The sequence below is a fragment of the Sus scrofa genome, chromosome X, assembly GCF_000003025.6.
Source record: "Sus scrofa isolate TJ Tabasco breed Duroc chromosome X, Sscrofa11.1, whole genome shotgun sequence".
Lineage (NCBI taxonomy): Eukaryota > Metazoa > Chordata > Mammalia > Artiodactyla > Suidae > Sus > Sus scrofa.
The window spans coordinates 47,304,465-47,314,187 of NC_010461.5; the positions used below are offsets into that span (position 1 = coordinate 47,304,465).

General features: G+C 36.8%; 1 pseudogene; it reads left to right on the plus strand.

Moving 5' to 3' along the window:
* On the plus strand, positions 7,261–8,874 carry LOC100521482 (annotated as a pseudogene).

Sequence of the window (9,723 nt, forward strand, 5' to 3'; positions counted from 1 at the left end):
CCTTCATTTTTGGGGCAGAGTTGTGTAAAAGTGGCTTCATTTCTTCCTTAAATCTTTGTTGGACTGCAGTTTTCTTATAGATGGTATCTGACTATTGGTGGGTGGATCTGGGTTCTGGGGTCTCTGGCTGTAGGGCCCTGGAAGTCTCGGATCTAGTGCTTGTGCACTGTTGTGTGGGATTGGCTCTTGGGCCCTCTAGTGGTGCCATCTAGGCTGTAAGTTTTCTTTGTGGGAAGGTTTATGACTATAATTTCTGTTTACAAAGTAGATATAAGGCTATAGAAACTTTTTGTTTCTTCTTACATGTGGATTGGTAATTAGTTTTTAAAGGAAATTATTTTTTGAAATAATTTGTCAAATTTATCTGTGTTGTTGATAATAGTCTCTTACTATCCTTTTTTATAAATTGCTAAGCTGATTCTAAATTTCGTACAGAAATGCAAAGTACTTAGAATATAGCCAAAACAATTATGTAAAAAGAACAAAATTGAAGGACTAACACAAAGTGGTGTCACAGTTCTCATTCCTGATATTATTGGTAATTTGTATCTTTTTTTATTGATCAAACTGGCTAAAAGCTTATCAATTAATCATCTCAATGAACCAGAGTTTGTTTAATTAATTTTTCTCTTTTTTCTGTATTCATGTTCATTGATTCAGGTTTGATCTTTATTGCTTCATTTATTTTGCTTACTTAGGGTTTAATTCTTCTTCATTTCTTAATTTCTTAATGAGGAAGCTGAGGTTATAGATTTGAGAACTTTTCTTTCTAATATAGGCATTTAGTGCTATAAATTTTCTAAATACCCCTTAGCAGCATCTCACAAATTCTAATATGTCATGTTTTCATCACGTTCAAAATAGTTTCCAATTTCCCATTTGTTTTTTCTTGATTTGTGGGTTATTTAGAAGTGTGTTATTTAGCTTCCAAATATTTGGGCTTTTTCAGAGATTTTACTGTTCTTGATTTCTAATTTATTCCATTGCAGTAAAAGAATGAATATTATATAACTCGAATGTTTAAAATTTATCAGGACTTGTTTTACAGCCCAAAGTATGGCCTACATTGCTAAAATATTTCATGTGTTCCTGGGAAGAATATGTATTTTTCTGTTGTTGGGTGGAATTCTCTATAGACATCAATCATGTCATATTGGTTTGTAGTGTTGCTTATGCCTACTATCTCCATGCTTATTTTATGCCTATTTGTTATGTTAATTACTGAGAGAGGGATATTGAAATCTTTGATCATAATTATCGATGTTTCTTACTCCTTTTAGTTCTATCAGTTTTTTCTTTGTGTATTTTGAAAATCTTATGAACATTTAGGATTGTCCTTTCTTCTAGAGAACTTAACCATTTTGTCATTCTGAAATGCACTTTATATTTTTTGTTTTGAACTCTATCTTGTCTGATATAAATATAGCCACTGTAACTTTCTTTTGACTAGTTTTAGCATGATATATCTTTTTCGTCCTTTCACTTTTTACCTATGTGCATGTATATTTAAAGTACATTTCTCATAGGTAGCATATATTTGGTTCTTGTTTTTTTAAATCTAATTTGGGAGTTCCCTTTTGGCATAGTGGGTTAAGAATCCAGTGTTGTCACCGTAGTGGTCTGGGTTGCTGGTCTGGCACAGATTCAATAGCTGGCCTGGGAAATTCCACATGGCACAGGTTTGCCCCTCCATGCCAGAAAAAAATCCCAATTTGACAGTCTCTTTTAGTTGGTGTTTAGACCATTTACTTTATTTATTTATTTATTTTTTGTCTTTTTTGCCATTTCTTGGGCCGCTCCCGCGGCATATGGAGGTTCCCAAGTTAGGGGTCTAATCGGAGCTGCAGTTGCCAGCCTACGTCAGAGCCACAGCAACGCAGGATCTGAGCCACGTCTGCAACCTACACCACAGCTCACGGCAACGCCGGATCGTTAACCCACTGAGCAAGGGCAGGGATCGAACCCACAACCTCATGGTTCCTAGTCGGATTCGTTAACCACTGTGCCACGACGGGAACTCCGTAGACCATTTACTTTTAATCTCATTATTGGTATGTTTAGGATTGAGTCTTGCTATTTTTTTTTTATTCGTCCCATGTCTGTTCTCCTTTCCCCCCTTTTCCTCCTTTTTAAGATTATTTTTTAATGATTCCTTTTGTTATCCTTCCTTGGTTTATTAGCAATGATTCATTGTTTTGTCCTTTTGGTGGCTGCTGTAGAATTGATAGTATGTATCTTTAGCTCATCTCAGTCTATCTGAAGGTGATGTTTTACCAGTTTACAAAAGATACAAAAACCTAACAACAACATACTTCCATTTCTCTCCTCCTCGCTTTTATGCTATTTTCATAAAATATACTCTCACAGGTATTGTAAACCCTACAGTATTGTTATTTTATACTTTAAATTCTCCTTTAAAGAGATTTAAGTAATACAAATGGTTATATAGGAGTTCCCACTTTGGTGCAGTGGATTAATAATCTGGCTTGTTTCTGTGGAGGTGCCGGTTAAATCCCTGGCCTGGCGTACTGGGTTAAGGATCTGGAATTGCTGCACCTGTGGCATAGGTCACAGTTTTGGCTTGGATTCGATCTCTGGCCTGGGAACTTCCATATTCTGTGGGTTGGCCGAAAAAGAAAAAAAATGGTTATATACTTAGCCATGAAGTTACCACTTCTGGTGCTCTTCATTCCTTTAGCTCCAGATTTCCACAAGGCATTTTATTTCTGCCTGAGGAATTTTCTTTAACATTTCTTTTATTGTGAGTCTACTGGGCAATGAATTTGTTCAGCTTTTGTATCTGAATCATCTGTATTTTTCCTTCATCTTTGAAATATATTTTTGCTCAATATAGAATTCAAGTGAATGGGTTTTGTCTTTCAGTATTTTAACAATGTTGTTTCATTTCCTTCTCATATGTATCATTTTCAATGAGAAATCTGATGTTATTTTTATTTTTTCCTTTATCAATAATGTGTTTTTTTCCTTTGGTTGCTTTTTAGATTTTCTCTTTATTATTTTTGAAAAATTTGACTATAATGTGTTCTTGTGCTTGGATTTTATGTTCAACTTTATGTTTCTATTTCTTGCATTGGTTTATGTATATCCTTTTTTTAAATTTTTTATTTTTTCCTGCTGTACAACATGGGGATCAAGTTATCCTTACATGTATACATTACATTTTTCCCCCACCCTTTGTTCTCTTGCAACATGAGTATCTAGACATAGTTCTCAATGCTACCCAGCAGGATCTCCTTGTAAATCTATTCCAAGTTGTGTCTGATAACCCCAAGCTCCCAATCCCTCCCACTCCCTCCCCCTCCCATCAGGCAGCCACAAGTCTTTTCTCCAAGTCCATGATTTTCTTTTCTGTGGAGATGTTCATTTGTGCTGGATATTAGATTCCAGTTATAAGTGATATCATACGGTATTTGTCTTTGTCTTTCTGACTCATTTCACTCAGGATGAGATTCTCTAGTTCCATCCATGTTGCTGCAAGTGGCATTATGTCATTCTTTTTTATGGCTGAGCAGTATTCCATTGTGTATATATACCACCTCTTCCGAATCCAATCATCTGTCGATGGACATTTGGGTTGTTTCCATGTCCTGGCTATTGTGAATAGTGCTGCAATGAACATGCGGGAGCATGTGCTTCTTTTAAGTAGCGTTTTGTCCGGATAGATGCCCAAGAGTGGGATTGCGGGGTCATGTGGAAGTTCTATGTATAGATTTCTAAGGTATCTCCAAACTGTTCTCCATAGTGGCTGTACCAGTTTACATTCCCACCCTTTTCTCCACACCCCCTCCAGCACTTGTTATTTGTGAACTCATTAATGATGGCCATTCTGACTGGTGTGAGGTGGTATGTCATGGTAGTTTTGATTTGCATTTCTCTTATAATCAGCGATGTTGAGCATTTTTTCATGTGTTTGCTGGCCATCTGTAGTATATCCTTTTTCAATTCCATACTATATTGATTGCTATAGCTTTAGAATAAATCTTGAAACCACAATCCTTCAAATTTGTTCTTCTTTTTCAAGAAAATTTTGGCTATTAATATCTGCTTTACGTATAAATTTTAGTATCAGTTTGTCAATTTCCAAACAAACAAAAATCCTGCTAAAATTTTGATTGGAATTGTATTGAGATTGCATTCTCCAAATTCTAGTAATGACATATTAACATTATTGACCTTGCAATCAGTGAACTTGGATTGCTCCATTTATCTTGACATTCATTTCTTTCATCAGTGTTTTATAGTTTTAACATACATATCATATCATACATATCATACATATCATACATATCATTATGTTATCATTTTATAAAAAATTTGTATCTATATTCAATAAGTATATTTTTCAAAGTTCCCTGGTGACCTAGCAGTTAAGGATCTAGTGTCATCACTGCTGTGGCTTGTGTCACTGCTGTGGCATGTGTTCTGTCCCTGGTTTGGGAACATCTGCATACTGTGGGAATGGCCAAAAAAAAAAAAAAGCAAGAGAAATATACTTCTCTAGTTTTCTAAGATGTCTATGTCTTTTGTATCAGATTAATATAGCTTAATAAAATATTGGGAGATGATGCCACATCACATTTTTTGGACAAATTTATTAAGGATTGCTATTATTTCTTCTTAAAATGCTTGTTAAAATCTACCAGTGAAGCAGTCTAGGCCTGGGCTTCTCATTGTGACAAGATGTCTGGTTTAGTATTTTACTTGTTATAGGTATATTGAGATTTTAATTTTTTATTGATTTTTTATTACTCAAATGAATTGATCACATCTGTAGTTATATAATGATCATAACAATCCAATTTCACAGGATTTCCATCCCATAACCCAAGCACATCCCCCCACCCCCCAAACTGTCTCCTCTGGAGACCATAAGTTTTTCAATGTCTATGAGTCAGCATCGGTTCTGCAAAGAAGTTCAGTCTGTCCTTTTTTCACATTCCACATGTCAGTGAAAGCATTGGATGTTGGTGTCTCATTGTATGGCTGACTTCACTTAGTATGATAATTTCTATGTCCATCCATGTTACTAAAAATGCTGGTATTTCATTCATTTTAATGGCTGAGTAACATTCCATTGCGTATATGTACCACATCTTCTTGATCCACTCCTCTGTCGATGGACATTTAGGTTGTTTCCATGTCTTGGCTATTGCAAATTGAGATTTTAATTTATCTCGAGTATTTCTTTCTAAGTTTGGTAATTGTTTTTCTAGGACTTTGTATATATATTTCAAGTTGTCTAATTTGATGGCATAAAATTGTTAATAGGATTTGCTATAATTCTCTTAATTTCTTTCTGTAGGGGCTAATGAAATTTTTTCTTTCATTCCTGATTTTGTTAATTTGTGTCTTCTCTGTTTCTTGGCAAGTCCACTTAAAGTTTTGCCAATCTTGTTGCTGTTTTGAAGAACAAACTTTTGATTTCATTGATTTTTTCCCATTGTTTTCTATTTTGTATTTCATAGGATATTGCTATAATTTTCACTATTTCCTTCTTTTGGATTGCTTTCAGTTCAGTGTACTTCTTTTTCTTATTTATGGAAGTGGAAGCTGAGGTTTTTGATGTGAGATATTTCTTCTTTCATAATATGGATATGTTCTATTTGTTTTATTCAGTTCAAAACATTTGAAGTTTTCCTTGTGATTTATTCTATGGTTCATGGATTATTTAGAAGTATGTTGTTTAATTCCAAATATTTGTCGAATTTCCAATTTCCCTCCTCTTTTTGATTCATAATTTTTAATTTGATTTTTCTGGGTGAAACTACTTTCTAGGATTAATTCCTTTTAAATATTTTAAGGTTTGTTTTATGACCTTAAACGTCATCTATCCTGGAGAATGTTCCATGTACATTTGAAAAAAATGTGTATTTTGCTTTTGTTGTATGGTGCATTTTAAAGATGTCATTAAGGCTGAGTTGATTAATAATGTTTAGGGTGTACACCTTGATTTTTTGATGTATGAATACACTGTGAAATAATCACCGTATCAAAGCTAATTAACACATGTAATACCTTATATAGTCACTAATTTCTTCTTTTTTGGTGATAAAAAAATCTGAAGATCCACCTTTTTAGTACATTTCAAATATACAATATGATATTGTTAACTATAGTCATCATGCTATACATCATATCTCCAGAATTTATTGGTCTTTCATAATGAAACTCTATACTTTTTTTTTTTTTGGTCTTTTTGCCTTTTCTAGGGCTGCTCCCGCGGCACACGGAGATTCCCAGGCTAGGGATCCAATCGGAGCTGGGATCTGAGCCACGGCTGCAACCTGCACCACAGCTCATGGCAAGGCCGGATCCTTAACACACTGAGCAAGGGCAGGGATCGAACCCGAAACTCATGGTTCCTAGTTGGATTCGTTAACCACTGCGCCACGATGGGAACTCCCAAAACTCTATACTTTTTGACCAACATTACTCCAGTATTCCTTCTACTCTTTGTTTATATCAGTTTGACTATTTTAGATCCCACATATTACTGAGATCATATAGTATCTGTCATTCTGTTTCTGGCTTATTTCACTTAGCATATGTCCTCCAGTTTCATCAATGATGTCACACATGACAAAGTTTCCTTCTTTTTTTAAGGCAAATTATTTTCCATTGTGTAAATACATATTATATTTTCTTTATCCATTTATTTGTTGATTCACATTTAGGTTATTTCCATATCTTGGCTATTGTGAATAATGCTGAAATGAACATGGGATTGAAGAAGCTCTTTGAGATCCTGATTTCTTTTTTTTTTCTTTTTAGGGCCAAACTTGCAGCATATGGAAGTTCTCAGGCTGGGGATTAAATCGGAGCTACAGCTGGTGGCCTACACCACAGCCAGAGCAATGCCAGATTTGAGCCATGTCTGCAACCTACACCACAGCTCATGGCAACACCAGATCCTTGACCCACTGAGAGAGGCCAGGGATCAAACCACATCCTCACGGATGCTAGTCAGGTTCATTACTGCTGAGCCACAATGGGAACTCTGAGATCCTGATTTCTATTCCTATATCCAGATGTGAGACTGCTGAATTATATGATAGCTCTACTTTTTTTTTTTTTGCTATTTAGGGCTGCACCCATGGCATATGGAGGTTCCCGGGCTCGGGGTCAAATCAGAGCTATTGCTGCTACCCAAAAGACCCAGATAGCGCCTCCCAGCCATACTGAGCCAGCTGTGGGCTTTTAGCATGCCAGGTATCCCCATCTTCCTCTGCTGGATCAGCTATGGTGGCAGTGAAGACACTGAACCCCAAGGCCGAGGTGGCCTGAGCCCAGGCGGTGCTGGCAGTTAACACCAGTGTAGCCCAGGGGCTGCAAGATGTGCTGAGGACCAACTTGGGGCCTAAGGGCACCATAAAGATGCTTGTTTTTGGTGCTGGAGACATCAAGCTTACTAAAGGTGGGAATGTGCTGCTTCATGAAATGCAAATTCAGCACCCAACAGCTTCCTTAATAGCCAATTCAGCACCCAATAGCTTCCTTAATAGCCAAAGTAGCAACTGCCCAGGATGACGTAACTGGTGATGGTACCATTTCCAATGTCCTGATCATTAGAGAGCTCCTGAAGCAGGTGGATCTCTACATTTCTGAAGGTCTTCATCCCAGAATAATAACAGAAGGATTTGAAACTGCAAAGGAAAAGGACTTTCAGTTTTTGGAACAAGTTAAAGTAAGCAAAGAGATGGACAGGGAAATGCTTATAGATGTGGCCAGAACACCTCTATGTACTAAAGTTCATGCCAAACTTGCTGATGTCTTAACAGAGGCTGTAGTGGACTCTGTTTTGGCCATTAAAAAACAAGATCAACCTATTGACCTCTTCATGGTTGAGATCATGGAGATGAAACATAAATCTGAAACAGATACAAGCTTGATCAGGGGTCTTGTTTTGGACCATGGGGCATGGCATCCAGACATGAAAAAGAGAGTAGAAGATGCATACATCCTCATGTGCAGTGTGTCATTGGAATATGAAAAAACAGTAGTGAATTCTGGCTTTTTTTTATAAGAGTGCAGAAGAGAGAGAGAGAAACTAGTAAGAGCCGAAAGAAAATTCATTGAAGATAGAGTTAAAAAAATAATAGAACTGAAGAAGAAAGTCTGTTGTGATTCAGATAAAGGATTTGTTGTTATTAATCAAAAGGAAATTGACCCCTTTCCTTAGATGCTCTTGCAAAAGAAGGCATCATAGCTCTGCACAGAGGTAAGAGGAGAAATATGGAAAGGCTGACTTGCTTGTGGTGGGGTAACCCTAAATTCTCTCGATGACATAAATCCTGATTGTTTGGGACATGCAGGACTTGTCTATGAATATACATTGGGAGAAGAGAAGTTCACCTTTATTTAGAAATGTAACAATCCTCGCTCTGTCACATTAGTGATCAAAGGACCAAATAAGCACACACTCACTCAAATCAAAGAGGCAATAAGATTGTTTGAGGGCTGTTAAAAATGCTATTGATGATGGCTGTGCATTTCCTGGTGCTTGTGTGGTGGAAGTGGCAATGGCAGAAGCCCTGATTAAATACAAGCCCAGTGTAAAGGGCAGGGCCCAACTTGGAGTTCAAGAATTTGCTGATGCATTGCTCATTATTCCCAAGGTTCTTGCTCAGAACTCTGGTTTTGACCTTCAGGAAACACTAGCTAAATTTCAAGCAGAACATTCAGAATCAGGGCAAACTGTGGGTGTGGACTTGAACACAGGTGAGCCAATGGTAGCAGCAGATAACTACTGTATAAAGAAATAGCTTCTTCACTCCTGCACTGTGATTGCCACCAACATTCTCCTGGTTGATGAGACCATGAGAGCTGGAATGTCTTCCCTAAAAGGTTGAATTGAAGCTTTCTTTGTATCATCAGAATCATGAAGACTGTACAGAGAGTGATGCTAAGAATATAGCTGTGGAAATTTTGTCCCAATCTTCAAATGACTTTCAAAGGATTTTCTTTTTCCATATGAAAAAAAGGAGAGAACACTGGCACCTATTTAATTTCTGAAGTTCTGAAATTATAATCACAGTATTTAAAAAATTGCATGCAGTGTATACATATACAGTAGGCCATGTTTACCCAGTGAACAGGACATTTTGCTTTAGCTGCAGTGATATAAAAATACATGTTAGCTAAGCATATGTGGTCTACCTTGTTATTATATATTCCTTGAGAAGCAAAAAAAAAAAAAAAAAAAAAAGAGAGAGAGAGTGAGCGAGCTTACACCTGCTGGCCTCTGCCACAGCCATGGTTACTCGGGATCTGAGCTGTGTCTGCTACCTACACCACAGCTTAGGGCAATGCCAGATCCCCCACCCACTGAGCAAGGCCAGGGATCGAACTGGCCTCCTCATGGATACTAGTTGGATTTGTTTCCGCTGTGCCACAACAGGAACTCTGGTAGTTCAACTTTTGAAGAATCTCCATACTGTTTTCCTTAATGCCTGTACCAATTTTACATTCCTCTCAACAATGTACAGGGATACCCTTTACTCCATATCCTTGCCAACACATGTTATTTTTTGTCTTTTTGATAATAATCATCTTGGCAGATAATATATATTGTAATTTTGATTTGCAATTCCTGCATATTTAGTGATGTTGAGCACCTATTTATTTATTTGCCTTCTTTGAAAAATGTCATTCCAGGTCCTATATCCATTTAAAAATCAAGATTTTTTTTCTTTTCATTTTTCG